Source organism: Schistocerca piceifrons, chromosome 4 (genome assembly GCF_021461385.2).
Source record: "Schistocerca piceifrons isolate TAMUIC-IGC-003096 chromosome 4, iqSchPice1.1, whole genome shotgun sequence".
Taxonomy (NCBI): Eukaryota; Metazoa; Arthropoda; class Insecta; order Orthoptera; family Acrididae; genus Schistocerca; species Schistocerca piceifrons.
Genome location: NC_060141.1, coordinates 75,468,437 through 75,488,716, shown reverse-complemented (window position 1 = coordinate 75,488,716; position 20,280 = coordinate 75,468,437).

The following is a 20,280-nucleotide window of genomic DNA, read 5'->3' as shown; positions in this document are numbered from 1 at the left end:
TCTTCGTAATTTTTACACCCAGGTACTTAGTTGAATTGACATCCTTGAGAATTGTACTATTTATCGAGTAATCGAATTCCAACGGATTTCTTTTGGAACTCATGTGGATCACCTCACACTTTTCGTTATTTAGCGTCAACTGCCACCTGCCACACCATACAGCAATCTTTTCTAAATCACTTTGCAACTGATACTGGTCTTCGAATGACCTTACTAGACGGTAAATTGCAGCATCATCTGCGAACAACCTAAGAGAACTGCTCAGATTGTCACCCAGGTCATTTATATAGATCAGGAACAGCAGAGGTCCCAGGACGCTTCCCTGGGGAACACCTGATATCACTTCAATTTTACTTGATGATTTGCCGTCTATTACTACGAACTGCGACCTTCCTGACAGGAAATCACGAATCCAGTCGCAGAACTGAGACGATACCCCATAGGCCCGCAGCTTGATTAGAAGTCACTTGTGAGGAACGGTGTCAAAAGCTTTCCAGAAATCTAGAAATACGGAATCAGCTTGAGATCCCCTGTCGACAGCGGACATTACTTCGTGCGAATAAAAATAAAATTTTCTACCAAATTTCGAGACAATGTTTCGTTGTGGAACCTATTAAAGGCATCTCGCATTGAAGTCCGTGCCAAATTTCGCGCGTCTGTAAATTTTAGCCTATCTTCGGGATTTCGCGTTCTTCTGAACTTCACATTCTTTCTCCGTTGCCTCTGCAACAGCTTTCGGACCTGTTTTGTGTACCACAGGGGATCAGTTCCATCTCTTACCAATTTATGAGGTATGAATCTCTCAATTGCTGTTGCTACTATATCTTTGAATTTGAGCCACATCTCGTCTACATTTGCATAGTCATTTCGGAAGGAATGGAGATTGTCTCTTAGGAAGGCTTCTAGTGACACTTTATCCACTTTTTTGAATAAAATTATTTTGCGTTTGTTTCTGGTGGATTTGGAAGAAAAGGTATTGAGCCTAGCTACAACGACCTTGTGATCACTAATCCCTGTATCAGTCATGATGCCCTCTATCAGCTCTGGATTGTTTGTGGCTAAGAGGTCAAGTGTGTTTTCACAACCATTTACAATTCGCGTGGGTTCGTGGACTAACTTCTCTAAATAATTTTCGGAGAAAGCATTTAGGACAATCTCGGAAGATGTTTTCTGCCTACCACCGGTTTTGAACAAGTATTTTTGCCAACGTATCGAGGGAAGTTTGAAGTCCCCACCAACTATAACCGTATGAGTGGGGTATTTATTTGTTACAAGGCTCAAATTTTCTCTGAACTGTTCAGCAACTATATAATCGGAGTCTGGGGGTCGGTAGAAGGAGCCAATTATTAACTTAGTTCGGCTGTTAAGTATAACCTCCACCCATACCAATTCACACGGAGTATCTACTTCGACTTCACTACAAGATAAACCACTACTGACAGACACAAACACTCCACCACCAATTCTGCCTAATCTATCTTTCCTGAACACCATCTGAGACTTCGTAAAAATTTCTGCAGAACTTATTTCAGGCTTTAGCCAGCTTTCTGTACCTATAACGATTTCAGCTTCTGTGCTTTCTATTAGCGCTAGAAGCTCAGGGACTTTCCCAGCACAACTACAACAATTTACAACTACAATTCCGACTGTTCCATGATCCAAGCACATCCTGTATTTGCCATGAACCCTTTGAGATTGCAGCCCACCCCGTACTTTCCCGAGGCCTTCTAACCTAAAAAACCGCCCAGTCCACGCCACACAGCCTCCGCTACCCGTGTAGCCGCCAGCTGAGTGTAGTGAACTCCTAACCTATTCAGCGGGACCCGAAACCCCACCACCCTATGGCGCAAGTCAAGGAATCGGCAGCCAACACGGTCGCAAAACCGTCTGAGCCTCTGATTCAGACCCTCTACCCGGCTCTGCACCAAAGGTCCGCAGTCAGTTCTGTCAACGATGCTGCAGATGGTGAGCTCTGCCTTCATCTCGTAAGCAAGACCGGCAGCCTTCACCAAATCAGATAGCCGCTGGAATCCAGAGAGAATTTCCTCAGATCCAAAGCGACACACGTCATTAGTGCCGACATGTGCCACCACCTACAGCTGGCTGCACCCTGTGCTCTTCATGGCATCCGGAAGGACCCTTTCCACATCAGGAATGACTCCACCCGGAATGCACACGGAGTGCACACTGGATTTCTTCCCCTCCTTAGCCGCCATATCCCTAAGGGGCCCCATTACGCGTCTAACATTGGAGCTCCCAACTACCAATAAACCCACCCTCTGTGATTGCCTGGACGTTGAAGACTGAGAATCATCCTCTGAAACAGGGCAGGGAGCTGCATCTGGATCAGACAGAGACAGTGCCTGAAACCTGTTTGTCAGACGCACCGGGGAGGCTTTCTGATCAGCCTGAGGGGACGTCTTTCGCTGCCTGCCACGCCTTCCCTCCTGTCAACAATATTCCTTAACAAAGAGTTGGCCAACTCGAACGATGGGATTTTAGTATTGTAGACGAGGGCATTGCCACAGCTAGAAATAAACTTGCTTGTATTTTTCTTAATTCAATTGTCTATGTGTTCCTAACTCAAAATTTTGCCCTGCAGCTCAGATTTTGTCAAACTATCTACGTTATAATCGCACATGACGGTCTCAGCGGCAGCAATATGTTGCTTATTTTTGTAATCTGCATCACTGAAATCTCACAAACACCTATGCAAAGCATAAATACCCAAAAAGCGAACATTAGTCTCTGTTCCCCAACTTCATTTCAGTTCGTCTACATTCTACGAGCACACAACCTCAAAACTCATGCAACTAGTGTCGCCAAAGCAGGAAAACGCCGAAAGTGTTTAGTTTCACCAACGAGATTCGCAAACGTGCGGCACGCATGTGCAGTAGCCGGTAGCATAGTTGCCTGCAACCTAGTGTCGTCATGTAAACTAAGCTTAAACTTTAGCGTATACTGGTGGCGCCGTCTCTACAGTCAAACATCAAGCCATTTGCGTGCAACTCATTCCACCTAACGAATAGCGCAACCTAATGTCGTCGTGTAAACTAGCTTAAAGCCTAGTTCACACGACGACATTGGGTTGCGTCACTCGTTGCGTGGAATGAGTTGCTCGCAAGTGGTTTCATATATGACTGTAGACACGGCAACACTAGTACACACTTCAGTTTCGTCGTTTTGTGGGTCCCAGAGTCGTGTCTGAAATGAAAGTTCTGGCATCTGCACCTCGCACAAGTTGTGATGGAGTTAAAGCTTGTTGCGTGGAATCACTGCATAAGAAACAAAATAAGAAACCTGTTTCGATTCATGACTGGATGAAGGAAAGACGTCAGCTCGGTTGCTCAGCACCCTTGCTGAAATAATTTATAACGGAAGATCCAGGAAGTTCTTTTAATTATCTTAGAATGTAACCTAACCAGAGCTGTTCAAGTTTCTTCTAAATAGAGTTAATTATGCGATAAGGAATAAAGGTACTGTAATCCATGAAGCACTAGCGCCACAACTGACATTACGTATCATATTACATGCATTACAACTGAGAACACTAGGCATGCTGTAAGATACGGTTTTAATCTGTGATGACGCTATTTCATTAACGCCAATTGTTATTAACATTGACAGTGGTAATTATTAACATTAGCAACAATCATTATTCGAAGCAAGCCGCATTAAGAAGAGAATGGTTTGCAAACTACTCTCTTGAAGATAGATTTGTACAGTGGCAATATTTCAAAATTCTAAGATATGTGAATGGGGAGCACTGCAGTGACGTTTTAAGTAGATGAATACTGAATAAAGAATGCAGCTTCTTGAATTGGTACAGCCTTCCCTCCTGTCAACAATATTCCTTAACAAGGAGTTGACCAACTTGGCCGTCTTGTAGACAAGAGCATTGCCACAGCTCGAATTACGCTTGGTTGTATTTTTCTTAATTCAGTGGTGTATATGCTGCTAACTCAATACATTTTGCCCTGCACCTCAGATATTGTCAAAGCATCTATGTTATGATCGCACAAGACAGTCTCAGTGGCAGCATTATGTTGCTTATTTTTGTAATCGGCATCAGTGAAATCCCACAAACACCTATGAAAAGCATAGATATCCAAAAAGCGAACATTATTCTCCGTTTCCCACTTCATATTTAAGTTTGGCTACACTATGAACTCACCCAACCTCAAAACTCAAGCAGCTTGTATCACCAAAGTTGGAACACACCATTAATGTAAACAGTTGTGACGCCACGCTCATCGGTAGAAAACTTGTTATCAAGCATTGCATAGTCTTCTTACAGCCTTTGACGCTTTTGCTCTTCGCAGAAGCTCGTATTAGCACTGTATTTTGTTGTAAATGGCCCATTCCCTTTGCAACTTAAGTTTTACTTTCGTTTTTTCTTTTGTTTTTGTTTCATTGATGCAGTATTATTCTGTAGTAGCGGGATACAGTATATCCTTTGTTAGACATCAGTTCTTAGCAGACAAAATTACAAAAATTTAACTAAAAACTAAAACAATGAAAAATTCCCGGAATTCTAAAAATTCCTGGGTTGAATACACCTTGCGTAAAACCATATGAAGAGTCAGAAATTAAGTAAGATACATTCCACAGGAAAAGAGAAAAAGGTAAAAATTAAGAGGGGTAGGTACAAGTTCACATCATTACATTGTCAAAATCAAAATTAAATTCACACCACTAAAAAAGAAACCAAAGTGCAATAAAGGAAAGAGAAACTTCGATCCTCACCAATTAATTAGAAATGATAAATATAGTGAATTTACACAAAACATAAAACGAACAGAAAATTTAGAAGAACTGGTTCAAATTCTCAGGCAACAAGCAGAAAATTTAGCCCCATTGAACCCACATAAAAGACATGTCTGGTGGAACTCAGAATGTGACAAGATTAATGACGAAATACATCATGCATGTTTAAAATTTCAAACACACGAAACAGAAGAAAATGTAACCAACCTCAGAAATATCAGGAAAAAGTTCACTCAAATTATCAGGCAAACCAAGAGAGAGTCACAGAAAGACCTAATCGGCTCAATAGAAGAAAATTACCACAAAACCAATTCCAGAGACTTTTACAAAATGTTTGGAAGACCATTACAAAAATTTGCCCCTCCCACATTAATGCTGAAAAGGGAAGATGGAAAAAATGTCACATAATGACAAGGAAAATGCCGAAATCATGGCAAAAGCATTTAGTAAACTTTTGAACTGTGAAAAACCCCAGGAACTTCTAGCAATTAATACAGACACACCCGTCAGGACTCCACCTGATCTCATAAAGGTCGGGACACACACGTCCTGGCCGTGTCAGGGCCGAGCATCCGACGAGTGATGGCCGTGCTCCGGTCCATTCCTGCAGGAGCCACACATGACCGGGGCACGTCCATGTCTTTGTTGTTCCTCGTAGTGACTCGGTCGCGGTGATCTGTTTTTCTGTTTGTCAAAGCTGTAAAACATGTTCACTAATTTTCGTAGTAGTGAATTAGGACTTACAGCACTTGCTTTAGACGAAGAGGAAAAAGAACGAAGGCAAACAAGAAGAAGAAAATTATGGATCCACAGTGCGTGGAAAACAAGACCAGTACAGGGAGAGTTTCGAACACTATTTTCTCATCTCATAGATTATGAGACTAAGTTTTATGAATATTTTAGGATGACGCAGTACACCTTCTGTGATCTTTTAAAGAAACTAGAACCAAGACTGAGAAAGAAACGACACTTTATGGAGAGTATCAGTTTCACCCAAAGAACGACTAGCTGTTTTTTTTAAGGTAGGTTAAAGAAAAGTACACAGAACACAAATAAGAAGTTTTAAGGACAGCATTTTTATTTTATTTCTTTAGAAACTGAAAGATAAATACATAAGTTAGTAAATAATACAGTTAAATTTCTACTACCTAAGAAAAACAAATGAGGACTATTCAGTGAATTAGTTTCTGAAGCTGATGAGGATACAGGGGAACTTTGAGGATGATGGCTTTGGTTATTTATATACGAATTTTGGGAGTCCCTTTGCAGATCCAAACGCTGCTGTGTACGTTCTGTTCATTTGCTTTCCACAGGTGAAGGATATGGTGTTGAGACAGATTTTGCTGAGGAATTGGAGGATGATGGAGTGAGCTGATGGACTGATACGTCATTCATGAGTTGCTTCAGTTCAAAGTCTTGTACAATTGAAAAAAATCCTACTTTTATCTTGATGAAAAAGTAGTGGATGCAACGATTTTAGGGCTGGTGCTATACCAGCCAAAAGAACCACCAACTGGTTTGTGTATTTCTCTCCGTTTTTCAGCTTTTTTTCTGCCAAAATGTAAGCCATGAGCTGGATTGACGCAGATTCTTGTGGTTTAACCTCACGCTGAAATTTTCGTTTCAGTGGTGGTTTCATAAACGTGTTCTTATCTGAAGTGATGGACGAATGAGCTGAGGACGTCTGGGAACGCCGAGTGCGCTCTCAAATTCTCTGTTTCACTACCCTGTGTTTTAATGATCGATTCTTCATCTGCAATGTCGTCTTGTATAGACTCTTTTTCGTTTTCAACAACAGACTGCTCCTCTTGGAAATCTGTATTTGATTCTTGTTTATGCTCATTATTGTCTTGCGTGTAAGGAACATTGGAAACTGTTTCTCGTTCTACCATGTAAGGTAGCTGGAACTTTAAGAGATGTTCATACTTATATTTATGTTGATGAACAGCAGCTTGTCCTGGAACAGTTTTCCTTTTCTGCAGGGTCTTCCTTAGTTGGTCACGAACAGATACCTTTTTTTTTTTTGCATTCCTCTGTTCCACCTGTAGCAAAAATATTTTAAACCGCGTATTTATATTACAAGGTTTAAAGTGCTGCAAATAGTTTATAGTTTATAGATTATACAGTATTTCTCATCTTATACAGTTCAATTTTTTTCAGGTTCCTTGCTACAGGAGATTCCTTTTAAACTATTTTCTACAGGTTGGGAAAATCCACAGTTGGGGCCATCGTCCATGACACCTCTAGAGCTGTTATCGATTTATTGTTAGAAGAGGTGAAGCCTGTGCCGAATGAAGAAAATGGAATGCTACAGCCGAGGAGTTTTGGACAAAATGGGTGTTTCTAAACTGCATTGGATCTTTAGATGGAAAGTACGTAACAATACAGGCTCTAAACAACTCAGGAAGTCTCTATTGGAATTACAAAAAAAATATTCCATTGTGCTTCTTGCTCTGGTTGACTCATGTTATAATTTTGTTGCAATAGACGTGGGAGCGTACGGAAAACAAACTCTGATGGAGGCATTCTAGTAAATTCAAACCTTGGAAAGTCATTGGAAAACAATACGCTTAGCGTCCCGGAACTGATGTTGAACTTCCAATGGTAATTGTAGGCGATGAAGCTTTTCCTCTCAAAACATACCTCATGCGACCATATCCTGGCAGGAACTTAACAAATGACAAGGCTATATTTAATTATCGTTTGAGTCGGGCAAGAAGAATATCCGAAAATGCATTCGGTATATTGCAACAGAAATTTCGAATATTTAGAAGAATCCTTCTGGGAGAACCTAATAACCTTACAATGACGGCTGCGTGTGTACTGTACAACTTTATTCGAAAAATGGAATGTTATAGGGTGCCCCAACAGAGAATGGATGAAAAGGAAACTGCTGAAGGATCCGGAAGATCATCAAATCTTCGAAACCTACCTAGAATTCGTGGGAGATCAACAGATGTTGCATTTGCTGTACGAGAACAACTCAAAAAATTACTGAATTCACCACAAGGGACTGTGGAATGGCAAGAACATGTCGCCTTGGCGATATAACGATAAAATGGAAATGTCGTGTGGCTAGGGCCTCCCGTCGGGTAGACCGTTCGCCTGGTGCAGGTCTTTCAATTTGACGCCACTTCGGCGACCTGCGCGTCGAGGCGATATAACGATGACATAAACCAAACATCTGTTTGTAAAATAAAAAGTAAATAAATATCTTTCGGGTATTAAACCTTGTATAGTTTTTATCTTACCTTTGGCTTGTAGATCTGTTGCAATTGTCTTCCAAACTCTATCTTTGTACTCGATATTCCTGTAGTTTTCACTTCCCTGATCGTAAAGAACAGGAAACTTACGAACTTCTTCTATTAGTCGTTCCACATCCTTGTTTTGTACACAGAACAGTCTTGCGCAGCTCACAAGAGAATTCTACCGTCAGGCCGTGTCCGTCACGTGGAAAATTAAACACGGCGAATCCCGCCCGGCCCGTTGACGTTCGCCGTGCACGGCCCGGTCAAGTGAGGCCCGCTACATTTGTTTTAATGTTGTATTTCGTTGTCCGTGTGACGGCCGATACTCTGACGGTCTCGGCACGGACACGGTCAGGACATGTATGTCCCGACCTTAAATCCTCCGGCACTTATGCAGTTTAGCAGGTACGGAAAAAATTTTTCATTCCAAATGTATCTGGCTTGGAGAGCTTTGTGGGTGAATATGTAAAGTTTGTTGGTGATTGTACTTTGTATTTTCATAAATAAAGTGATCTGTAGCGTAGCCCACTTGAGGTTAGGTTGGGAGTTTTTTTTTTTGGAATGCGGCCGCGGCAGCGGCCGCCTATGATTTGAAAATACTGATTAGTTAGTGTATCACGCAATGTTGCGTCATCGGCAGCGCCGCGCTTATCGGGCAGAAGATATCGCCGACGGTCAAGGGAAAATGAAAATGGATGTTATATTCGAAATCAGCGCATCAGAATTCACTATATCGACAAAATATTGAAAAATAAAAAAATTTTAAAAAATTTAAAACAATTTTTTTGATGTAAATAATTGACTGGGGCGAAAATAAATATCGTATTCGTAATCAGCGTATCAAATTTGACTATAATCGATCAAATTTTGAAAAAAATTGATAATTTTTTTCCGTACCTGCTAAACTGCATAAGTACCAAGTTTTTGCAGGAATGTGGATATATGCCAGTGATACCACAGTTCGAACATCCTTACACATAGCCCTAACAAAAATCTGCAAAACAGAAAAGTTCCTCGAACATTGGACCACAGCAATAATCCACCCACTCCACAAAAAAGGAGACAAAAGATCCCAGATAATTATGGAGGTCTCTCTCTTAAACTGCACATACAAGATTTTCTCCAGAATCCTATACAAAAGGATCAAAGAACAACTAGAGGAAAATTAGGTGAATACCAAGGAGGCTTCAGACCTTGAAGAAGCTGTGCAGAACAGATCATCACTTTAAAATTAGCCATAGCATATTACAAGAAATGAAATAAACCTCTTGTAATAACCTTTGTGGACTGTAAAAAAGCATATGACTGTATCCATAGACCCACAATGTTAAAAATCTTAAGAAATTTTGGGCTCCATACAAAATTAATTAAATTCATAGAACTCACCTCAACCAACACTGTATCAAAAGTAAAGTTCGGGGGGGGGGGGGGGGGGGGGGGGGGGGAAGACTCTGAGCCAGTCATCATAAAAACAGGTTTAAGACAAGGAGACTGCTTGGTACCCTTGCTGTTCAACTGTGCTTTAGAATACATAATGAGGGAAAGGTACAAGACTAACCCACAGAACATCCAAATTGGAAGACCCAAAGACAACATAAGTTTAAATTGTCTAGGATTTGCTGATGACCTTGTTGTCTTGTCCAACAGTATTCAGGAAACCAAACAAGTTATCTCACTACAGGAAATAGCACAGAAAATTGGTCTTGGAATATCCTTTGAAAAAAACAGACGTCATGTTAACTGACCCATCACTCATGAATAAAATTGCCATAGGAAACCAAGAAATCAAAATTTTAAATATCTGGGAGAAATCATAACATATAACCTCAATAAAAAGCCAATATTGCATAACAGAATAAACGAATTGGCTACAGCACAATATATCACCAAGAACACCTACAACAAAAAAGAGCGTGTCAACAGCCACAAAATTAAAACACTACAAAACAGCCACTCAACCAGAAATAACATACGCAAGTGAAACCATCTTCAAAACAACTAACACTGCACAAATAGACAAAAAACTCAAAATAGAGAGAAGAATCATCAGAATGTGCATCAACAAATCATACCAGAAGGATGGACATGGGAAAGCAGCTACAAATGAAACAGTCTACAAGGAAATAGAACCGGTAATGAGTACAATCAGGAAGAAATGCATTTCATTTTTTGGACATCTAATCAGAACATCAGAGAACAGAATCATCAGGAGAATAATAGAACAGTTGTGGAATAGTTAAGTGCAACATTAAGTGGACTACAAATATCAAGGAAGATATGGATGAGCTACATATTACACTGGAAGACCTAAGAAACAAAACTGACAAAAATCAGGAAACTCATACACAAACAAACCAGACTGCAAATGAGAATCAACAAACAGACAATAGCAAGGGTGATTTCCGATGAAGAAAGAAGGATGAGATCCGACAGAATGAAGAAGTACTGGGCTGACAGGAAACTGAAAAATTCTTTGTATAAAGTGGGCTAGAGTGGTCCAATGAAGGCCATAAAAAGTAAATAATAATGATAGAGATGAGTGCCTAATTTATTTTTTGTGTGACATATTAAACCTATGCTGTTATACCAGGTCACTAACTATTGCCACCTAGAATAACTCTGGAATTACAATAGTAGCTGGAAAGTTTGTGGGACAAATGTTGTGTGGGACAAAGGGGGCCATAATATGACGTTGGTTTTTTGTTGCTAGGTGGGTCGTGTCAGATATGAAGGTAAATTTCTTTTAAAATGGGATGCTATGGTTTGGTACTTACACTACTGGCCATTAGAATTGTTACACCAAGAAGAAATGCAGTGATAAACGGGTATTCATTGGACACATATATTGTACTAGAACAGACATGTAATTACATGTTCACACAATTTAGGGGGCATAGATCCTGAGAAATGAGTACCCAGAACAACTACCTCTGGCCGTAATAACGGCCTTGATACGCCTGGGCATTGAGTCAAACAGAGCTTGGGTGGCGTGTACAGGTACAGCTGCCCATGCAGCCTCAACACGATACCACAGTTCATCAAGAGAAGTGACTGGCGTATTGTGACGAGCCAGTTGCTCGGCCACCATTGACCAAACGTTCTCAATTGGTGAGATATCTGGAGAATGTGCTGGCCAGGGCAGCAGTCGAACATTTTCTGTGTCCAGAAAGGCCCGTACAGGACCCGCAACATGCGATCGTGCATTATCCTGCTGAAATGTAGGGTTTCGGAGGTATCGAATGAAGGGTAGAGCTAAGGGTTGTAACACATCTTAAATGTAACGTCCACTGTTCAAAGTGTCGTTAATCCGAACAAGAGGTGACCGAGGCATGTAGCCAATGGCACCCCGTACCATCACGCCAGGTGAAACGCCAGTATGGCGATGATGACTACACGCTTCCAATGTGCTGTCACCGCGATGTCGCCAAACACCGATGCGACCATCACAATGCTGTGAACAGAACCTGGATTCATCCAAAAAAAATGACGTTTCGTCATTCGTGCACCCAGGTTCGTCATTGAGTACACCATCGCAGGTGCTCCTGTCTGTGATGCAGGGTCAAGGGTAACCGCAGCCACGGTCTCCGAGCTGATAGTCCATGCTGCTGCAAACATCGTCGAACTGTTTGTGCAGATGGTTGTTGTCTTGCAAATGTCCCCATCTGTTGACTCAGGGATCGAGACGTGGCTGCACGACCCGTTACATCCATGCGGATAAGATGCCTGTCATCTCTACTGCTAAGGATATGAGGCCGTTGGGATCCAGCACAGCGTTCCATATTACCCTGCTGAACCCACCGATTCCATATTCTGCTAATAGTCATTGGATCTCGACTAATGCGAGCAGCAATGTCACGATACGATAAACGGCAATCGCGACAGGCTACAATCTGACCTTTATCAAAGTCAGAAACGTGATGGTACGCACTTCTCCTCCTTACACGAGGCATCACAACAACGTTTCACCACGCAACGTCGTACAACTACTGTTTGTGTATGAGAAATCAGTTGGAAACTTTCCTCATGTCAGCACGTTCTAGGTGTCGCCACCGGCGCCAACCTTGTGTGAATGCTCTGAAAAGCTAAGAATTTGCATCTTCCTCCCGTCAGTTAAATTTAGCGTCTGTAGCACGTCATCTTCATGGAGTAGCAATTTTAATGGCCAGTAGTGTATTTTCCGATAGCGGCTATTGAGACGAATCCAATGATGTATAACTGTAAGGTCTTTGAAGGTCGAAAAGGTGGAATGAACGTCCATTTACACAAGGTGTTCGAAGTGACGACCATTGGTATCAATGCAGTGCTGCAATCTTATCACGATTAAATACTCGCCGAATACGGCGTATCCATCCAACGTGCCATTGACATGCAAACGCCATTTGATGGTTTCACAGTACAACACTTATAGGAACAGTAGGACTAATATCGTTGAATCAAGAACAAGTCGATAGCTTCTCGTTTACGGAGAATGCCAGCGACATTCAGCGACAGCTGAAAGATATCCTCAACATGCTGACCTTACATGTCTTACATTTAAATATGTGTATGATAAATTGAGAACAACTGGATCTTTAACGCATCAGAAAAAAAATTCGGCAAAGGATAGTTTCTTCCAAGGAAATGGAAATTTGTACTCTTGCCACCATGGTTTGAGGTCTTTGTGTTCTTTCACATCAAATCGCAAGGGAATCTGGCATGAGCCAGAGTAATGTTGTTCGTGTTCTGCATCGCCTTAAGTATCATCCTTACCATATCAGTCTACACCAAGAATTAACTGGTACAGTTTGTATGTGTCGCATTGAATACTGCCAACGTGCTCAACTTCAGATTCAGAGGGGTGACACATTTATTAATTTGATTCTATTTACTGACGAGGCTACATTCACAAACCATGGAAATGTCAATTTGCATAACATGTATTATTGGGCAACTGAAAATCCACGTTGGCTGTGGCAAGTTGCACACCAAAAACTGGTCGGTGAATGTATGGTGTGGGATTCTGGAGGACAGAATTATAGGCCCCTATTTCATTGAAGGAAATCTCAGTGGTAGGAAGTACACCACATTCCTGCAAGAAACATAGGTCTGTTATTGCAAGAAATACCTTTAGGAACAAGGAACAGAATGTGGTATCAACACGATGGGTGTCCGGCACATTTTTCGCTGATGGCTAGAAATGAACTGGAGAGAGAATTCCCAGATCGTTGAATTGGATGCGGGGGAGATGTGTCGTGGCTGAATCGTTCGCCAGACTTGACGCCTCTGGATTTTTTCTTGTGGGGTTTGCAAAAGACATTGTTTATAAAGACGCTCCAACTACACCTGAAGATATGCGAGAGAGAATTATCAGAGCATGTGCTTCAATAAATGCCAATGTGAGAAGGAATACCACTCAATCCATGATAAGATTGGAGCACTGCATTGCTGCCAGTGGTCATCACTTCGAACACCTTCTGTAAATGGGCATTAATGCCACCTTTTTGACCTCCGTTTACCTTCAAAGACCTTAATGTTACACATCACTGGATTCGTCTCGATAGCTGCTATCAGAAAATAAGTACCAAACTATAGCATCCTATTTAAAAAAACAAAGTTGACCATCTCTGAAGCGACCCCACCTAGCAACAAAAAAAACCAACGTCATATCATGGCCCCCGCTGTCCCATGCAACTTTTGTCCTACAAACTTTTCAGCTCCTATCATACTTTCGGAGGCAGTACTTAGTGACTCGCCCTGTATAACGAATACCACCAACAATCTTGAACATAAATTATAGGTATTTCAAAAAGTTATTCTATGTTTAAACAAAGAGAGAAAATCAAATATTTCAATTCTTTTAAGTGTATTACAAAAGTACACCAAAATATGAAACGATATTCTAAAACATAATTTTTCCTTCGTACTCAAAAAATTACTTTTTCATCGTACAAGAAATATTTAAGTAAAAAGCATGGAAGTCAAGTATCCTCACACTTCTTATTAATGAAACATACAAGAAATTAGACTATTTTCTTTAATATCAACAATTTTCACAAAAAAATGTTGCAGATGTAAATTTTCTTATGACTTTATGCAAATATCTTCATAACTTCATTTGGTATATTCTCAAATTTTGTAACACTGTTGCTACAAGAGTTTCCAGAATAAACAACTTCCAAAATATTCAACTATAGATAAAAATCTTCCTTAGGACAATTTATTTTCATGTGTGATACCTGAAGTCACACAGTGCTATACAAATTCTGTGTGAGGGGGATGTTGTAATAAATCAGGATCTGACAGAGCTTTTGGTCATGTAACAAAAAATGTGATACCATCTAAATTCTGATCAGGTGTGGATTCATTTCCATAGGTAAATTACATTATCCGTAGCTGTGGGTGTTCACAGAGTTTTCCAGTCGTTGGATGCAATTTTGCCTTAAATATTCTTTTTTTTGTGTGTGGATATGTTCACATATTGCGAGGATACACTATGAAGATTAATTTGCAAATAACAGCAAATGCTCTAAAAAACAAACCTACATTTTTTATTATTATTTTACCATACAATTTTAAATGCAAACGAAACATGTTACCATTTATATCTTTATTTTTATAATACTGATATATAACTGAAATCCATGTATGACAAGAAGGTTACTGGTTGATTATTGTCAACATTTTATAAATATTATCAACAGCAGTCATTCTTAAAAATCTTTAAAGAAATATGTATTCACAAGAAATATTTAATAAATGAAATCTGATGTAAAATATAAAATCTGAAGTCACATCAGCATTACACTGACTCAATGTCAAGGAGTGTTCAAGAAAAAAAATAGTATTTCTTATATTATTGTTCCCTTAGCTAATTGCATCAGATCGATCTTAGAGCTGGTGGCTTAAAGATGCATGTAGCTCATTTCGATGTGAAAGAATGTGAATGGTCTTAAGTTGTGTGTATTAACCTCGAGTCTTGAATCTGAGAAAGTGAGTAAGGATCAAGTCTATTCAATTGTTAATGAAGCCATATTTTCTGCGCAAAGGAAAGTATTTGCTTCATGCCCAGTCTCTAAACACTCTGGCTCTAACAATGGATACTGAAACAACACACTATAGAAAAGCCTCTGGATGCAGACACCATGTTCAGCTTAAGTAAAACTTTTGACATACTGTATGATGTTGTTGTGGTCTTCAGTCCTGACACTGGTTTGATGCAGCTCTCCATTGTACTCTATCCTGTGCAAGCCTCTTCATCTCCCAGTACCTACTGCAACCTACATCCTTCTGAATCTGCTTAGTGTATTCATCTCTTGGTCTCCCTCTACGAGTTTTACCCTCCATGCTGCCCTCCAATACTAAATTGGTGATCCCTTGATGCCTCAGACCATGTCCAATCAACTGATCCCTTCTTCTAGTCAAGTTGTACCACAAACTTCACTTCTCCCAAATCCTATTCAGTACCACCTCATTAGTTATGTGATCTACCCATCTAATCTTCAGCATTCTTCTGTAGCACCACATTTTGAAAGCTTCTATACTCTTCTTGTCCAAACTATTTACTGTCCATGTTTCACTTCCATACATGGCTGCACTCCATACAAATACTTTCAGAAACGACTTCCTGACATTTAAATCTATACTCTATGTTAACAAATTTCTCTTCATCAGAAAAGCTTTCCTTGCCATTGCCAGTCTACATTTTATATCCTCTCTACTTCGACCATCATCAGTTATTTTGCTCCCCAAATAGCAAAACTCCTTTACTACTTTAAGTGCCTCATTTCCTAATCTAATTCCCTCAGCATCACCCGACTTAATTCGACTACATTCCATTATCCTTGTTTTGCTTTTGTTGATGTTCATCTTATATCCTCCTTTCAAGACGCTATCCATTCCGTTCAACTGCTCTTCCAAGTCCTTTGCTGTCTCTGACAGAATTACAATGTCATCGGCAAACCTCACAGTTTTTATTTCTTCTCCATGGATTTTAATACCTACTCCAAATTTTTCTTTTGTTTCCTTCACTGCTTCTCAATATACAGATTGAATAACATCGGGGACAGGCTACAACCATGTCTCACTCCCTTCCCAACCACTGCTTCCCTTTCATGCCCCTCGACTCATAACTGCCATCTGGTTTCTGTACAAATTGTAAATAGCCTTTCGCTCCCTGTATTTTACCCCTGCCACCTTTAGAATTTGAAAGAGAGTATTCCAGTCAACATTGTCAAAAGCTTTCTCTAAGTCTACAAATGCTAGAAACGTAGGTTTGCCTTTCCTTAATCTTTCTTCTAAGATAAGTCTTAAGGTCAGTATTGCCTCACGTGTTCCAGTGTTTCTACGGAATCCGAACTGATCTTCCCTGAGGTCGTTTTCTACTAGTTTTTCCATTTGTCTGTAAAGAATTCGTGTTAGTATTTTGCAGCTGTGGCTTATTAAACTGACTGTTCGGTAATTTTCACATCTGTCAACACCTGCTTTCTTTGGGATTGGAATTATTATATTCTTCTTGAAGTCTGAGGGTATTTCGCCTGTTTCGTACATCTTGCTCACCAGAGGGTAGAGTTATGTCAGGACTGGCTCTCCCAAGGCCATCAGTAGTTCCAATGGAATGTTGTCTACTCCGGGGGCCTTGTTTCGACTCAGGTCTTTCAGTGCTCTGTCAAACTCTTCACACGGTATCGTATCTCCCATTTCATCTTCATCTACATCCTCTTCCATTTCCATAATATTGTCCTCAAGTACATCGCCCTTGTATAGACCCCTCTATATACTCCCTCCACCTTTCTGCTTTCCCTTCTTTGCTTAGAACTGGGTTTCCATCTGAGCTCTTGATATTCATACAAGTCGTTCTCTTATCTCCAAAGGTCTCTCTAATTTTCCTGTAGGCAGTATCTATCTTACCCCTCGTGAGATAAGCCTCTACATCCTTACATTTGTCCTCTAGCCATCCCTGCTTAGCCATTTTGCACTTCCTGTCGATCTCATTTTTGAGATGTTTGTATTCCTTTTTGCCTGCTTCACTTACTGCATTTTTGTATTTTCTCTTTTCATCAATTAAATTCAATATTTCTTCTGTTACCCAAGGATTTCTACTAGCCCTCATCTTTTTACCTACTTGATCATCTGCTGCCTTCACTACTTCATCCCTCAAAGCCACCCATTCTTCTTCTACTGTATTTCTTTCCCCCATTCCTGTCAATTGTTCCCTTATGCTCTCCCTGAAACTCTGTACAACCTCTGGTTCTTTCAGTTTATTCAGGTCCCATCTCCTTAAATTCCCATCTTTTTGCAGTTTCTTCAGTTTTAATCTACAGGTCATAACCAATAGATTGTGGTCAGAGTCCACATCTGCCCCTGCAAATGTCTTACAATTTAAAACCTGGTTCCTAAATCTCTGTCTTACCATTATATAATCTATCTGAAACCTTCTAGTATCTCCAGGGTTCTTCCATGTATACAACCTTCTTTCATGATTCTTAAACCAAGTGTTAACTGTATGATGTTACCTTTTTTAAAATGGGAAGTACACTGTTGTAAAAATGATATTAATCTGCAATGTCGCAACGAGAAAGAACAGTTTTCTAATTATTATATTAAGGGAGGGGCATTACGCCCATCAAGCAGAGGGTGTTGAAGTTTGTCTGGGTAAGGTTATAGTGGTTGTTGCTAATTGCAGATGACAAGAGCAAGCACATAGAAGTGGTGTTACAGAAGTGTTACAGGGATATAATGTGATTGACTGTTCAAAGAGTGTAGTGAGAGAGTGAGAACTCTTGTGCAGTGAAGTCACTGCTGGGTCAAAGTCTAGGAAAGGATTGCACTTCGATTAAAATTACTTTGTGACTGACGTTTCAGCGAGTCAGGCGATAGAGCCAACCTCTAGCCAATCTTAGTTCTTTCTCGAGCGTCATGTGCTTGCTGTGTTGCCTGTTCTGAGCACCTTGTGAAGCGTGGCCGATTGCACACTGGCAACACTGCCCCTGGCCACTGCAGTCAGTCAATCATGCAGTAATTTTAATTGGATTACAGGCTGAGTTGCACTTCAAGCAGGTTCCAGTGTGCTGGCTGTACTCTACCTTCAATAAAGTGATTGTAGCAGGCAGTTACTACAAACAGGGTAAGCTCACGTCATCAAAAAGGGTGTAACTGGATGGAAGTGGAATACTAATAAACAGGATATCATGCAGATAGTGGGACCTACTTTCTATCTACCTGCCACAATTTCAGGACTTAGCATTCACAGCCTGTGTTGTAAAGACCAGAGACACTTTGAAAGTGTTACCAGGCATGAATTTGACATCTTTCAACTCAACTTAACCCTGGAGTTAATTCAGTCCACAGACAAACTTATTAACGGACAGGATGGGCAAATCCTCATGGTAGGTGAGGGATACTCAGTAAAAAAAATGTACAAGAAGCAGAACATGAGACGAAGTTTGATCCCAGCCACTGTTCAAAATCCCAGTTCACTGGATTCCCAGGACTTGAAGAGGCAACAGAGGGAACTATAAGTTAAGTTTAGTTCAGCTAGAAAGGGACTGTCAGAGTTTAGGATAAGCAGTGCATAAGAAAATGTGGTGGTAAGAGGAATTTTGAGTGAAAGAGCAAACTGAAGGCACCTTGGCCAGTCGCCAAGGAACTTGTCATTCTAGTTTGCATTAAGTATAATATAGTTTAGAGAGCTGCATCAAACCAGTCTCTGGACTGAAGACCACAACAACAACAATATAGTTTAAGGTGACCCAAGGGACTGGGTCTTGTTAAAGAAGAGGGCAATGTAGTGTACTGAGCTTGTTTCGTTGTAAATGCCTGAAGTTGGAAGTGAACTGCTGCAGTGCCAGACACATGCAAGTGTGTGTGTTATGCTTAACGCTATGTTGTGTCGCAAACCAGCCTTGCAGGCTGTGGAAATAGTTGACACAGCAGTGCCCAGAGCAGTAGATGGCACAAAGGCCTTTCCACACTGGCAGTCGCCTAAATGTTTAATAGATGTGCCACACGGCATAGCAAAATCCAAATGAGCACAGCTCAGAAGCACGTAAATATTTAGCCTTATTATACTGAACTCACTTTTATATTGCAGCTCAGTCACCAGAGAGCTGTGCTGCTTGGCCACTATTGGAATACCATTGATGGCCACAGTTCGACTGTGTCAGAGCAGCTGCTGCCACCAGTCCTGGGAAGCAGCTTGCTGGCAATGACTCAGGGGCTGTGGGTCACTGCCATTACTTCACCAGCCTGGCACCTCTGGACAGCGTGTGCTGTGCAAGCTGTCCCGCAATGCACGCAGTTGCAGCTAATTGAGGCCACCTCGAGCTTAAGTCACTGCTGACGGGAGCAGATGCATCACGGGCCACTGCCCAGCTGATGCTGCGCTCCGTCAGCACTCTGGGGCGACAACATGCAGAAGTCCGATGAATGGTAACTGTCAAGTTGGCACTTCTTGTACTGAGCTACGGGGAGGTACCATAATAAAGCAATTGGAATTGCAGGATGTTTAATTGCCTCGGTGCAGCGTCCCAATGCAAAAATCAGTTCTGTGCGACATGGCTTACTGTCCAAAATCAGATCAGACTTCATTGTACCCACTTACAGGAGGAGAGCAGCAAACAAACACATTAAAATCTCCATGTTTTAATTGACAGTCGATCAGTCTGTTGTTTGCACAAGAGGAAGGCAAACATGAGATAAGAAATACATATTTACATAGCGACATACGGCTTGCGATACCTAGGAATTAAGTACAGTTGCTCCACTTACATCCCACAAAGACAAACCTGCAGTGTTAACTACTTACTATCTATAGTAATGGCAGCATCTACTGCAATGGCTACTTCTTGCTTCCTCTGAAAACATTCTTATAATTGCACTCTGCATCCGAGTAACAAATTGCATTTTATGCTGTTCTCAAATAATCTGGGGCTATTTCCCAGCACACAAGGACTACAGTAACCAAATACAATGCAAACATGACTACTAGCTGCAGTAGTGTCATTCTAATACCAACCAGAAGTGCACACTATACTCTGCCTTGTTGCTGTCAGTATACATGAAGAGCTCAGCTTTCTGCAAATAGCTCTTACTCTCTTTTTACATAGTCTACTACCTTTACTGGCCATTTCCACTGAATATTCTCTCATTCATAAGTTCTCAGCCACCTTAACTATCCTCAAAAGTCAGAGGATGTTAATGAGAATTCATCTGCCCACCACCCACGGCAATGATACAAAACTCAAGTTTGCCATCTAATTGCCAGCAACTGTCTGAAACCTTAGCTATT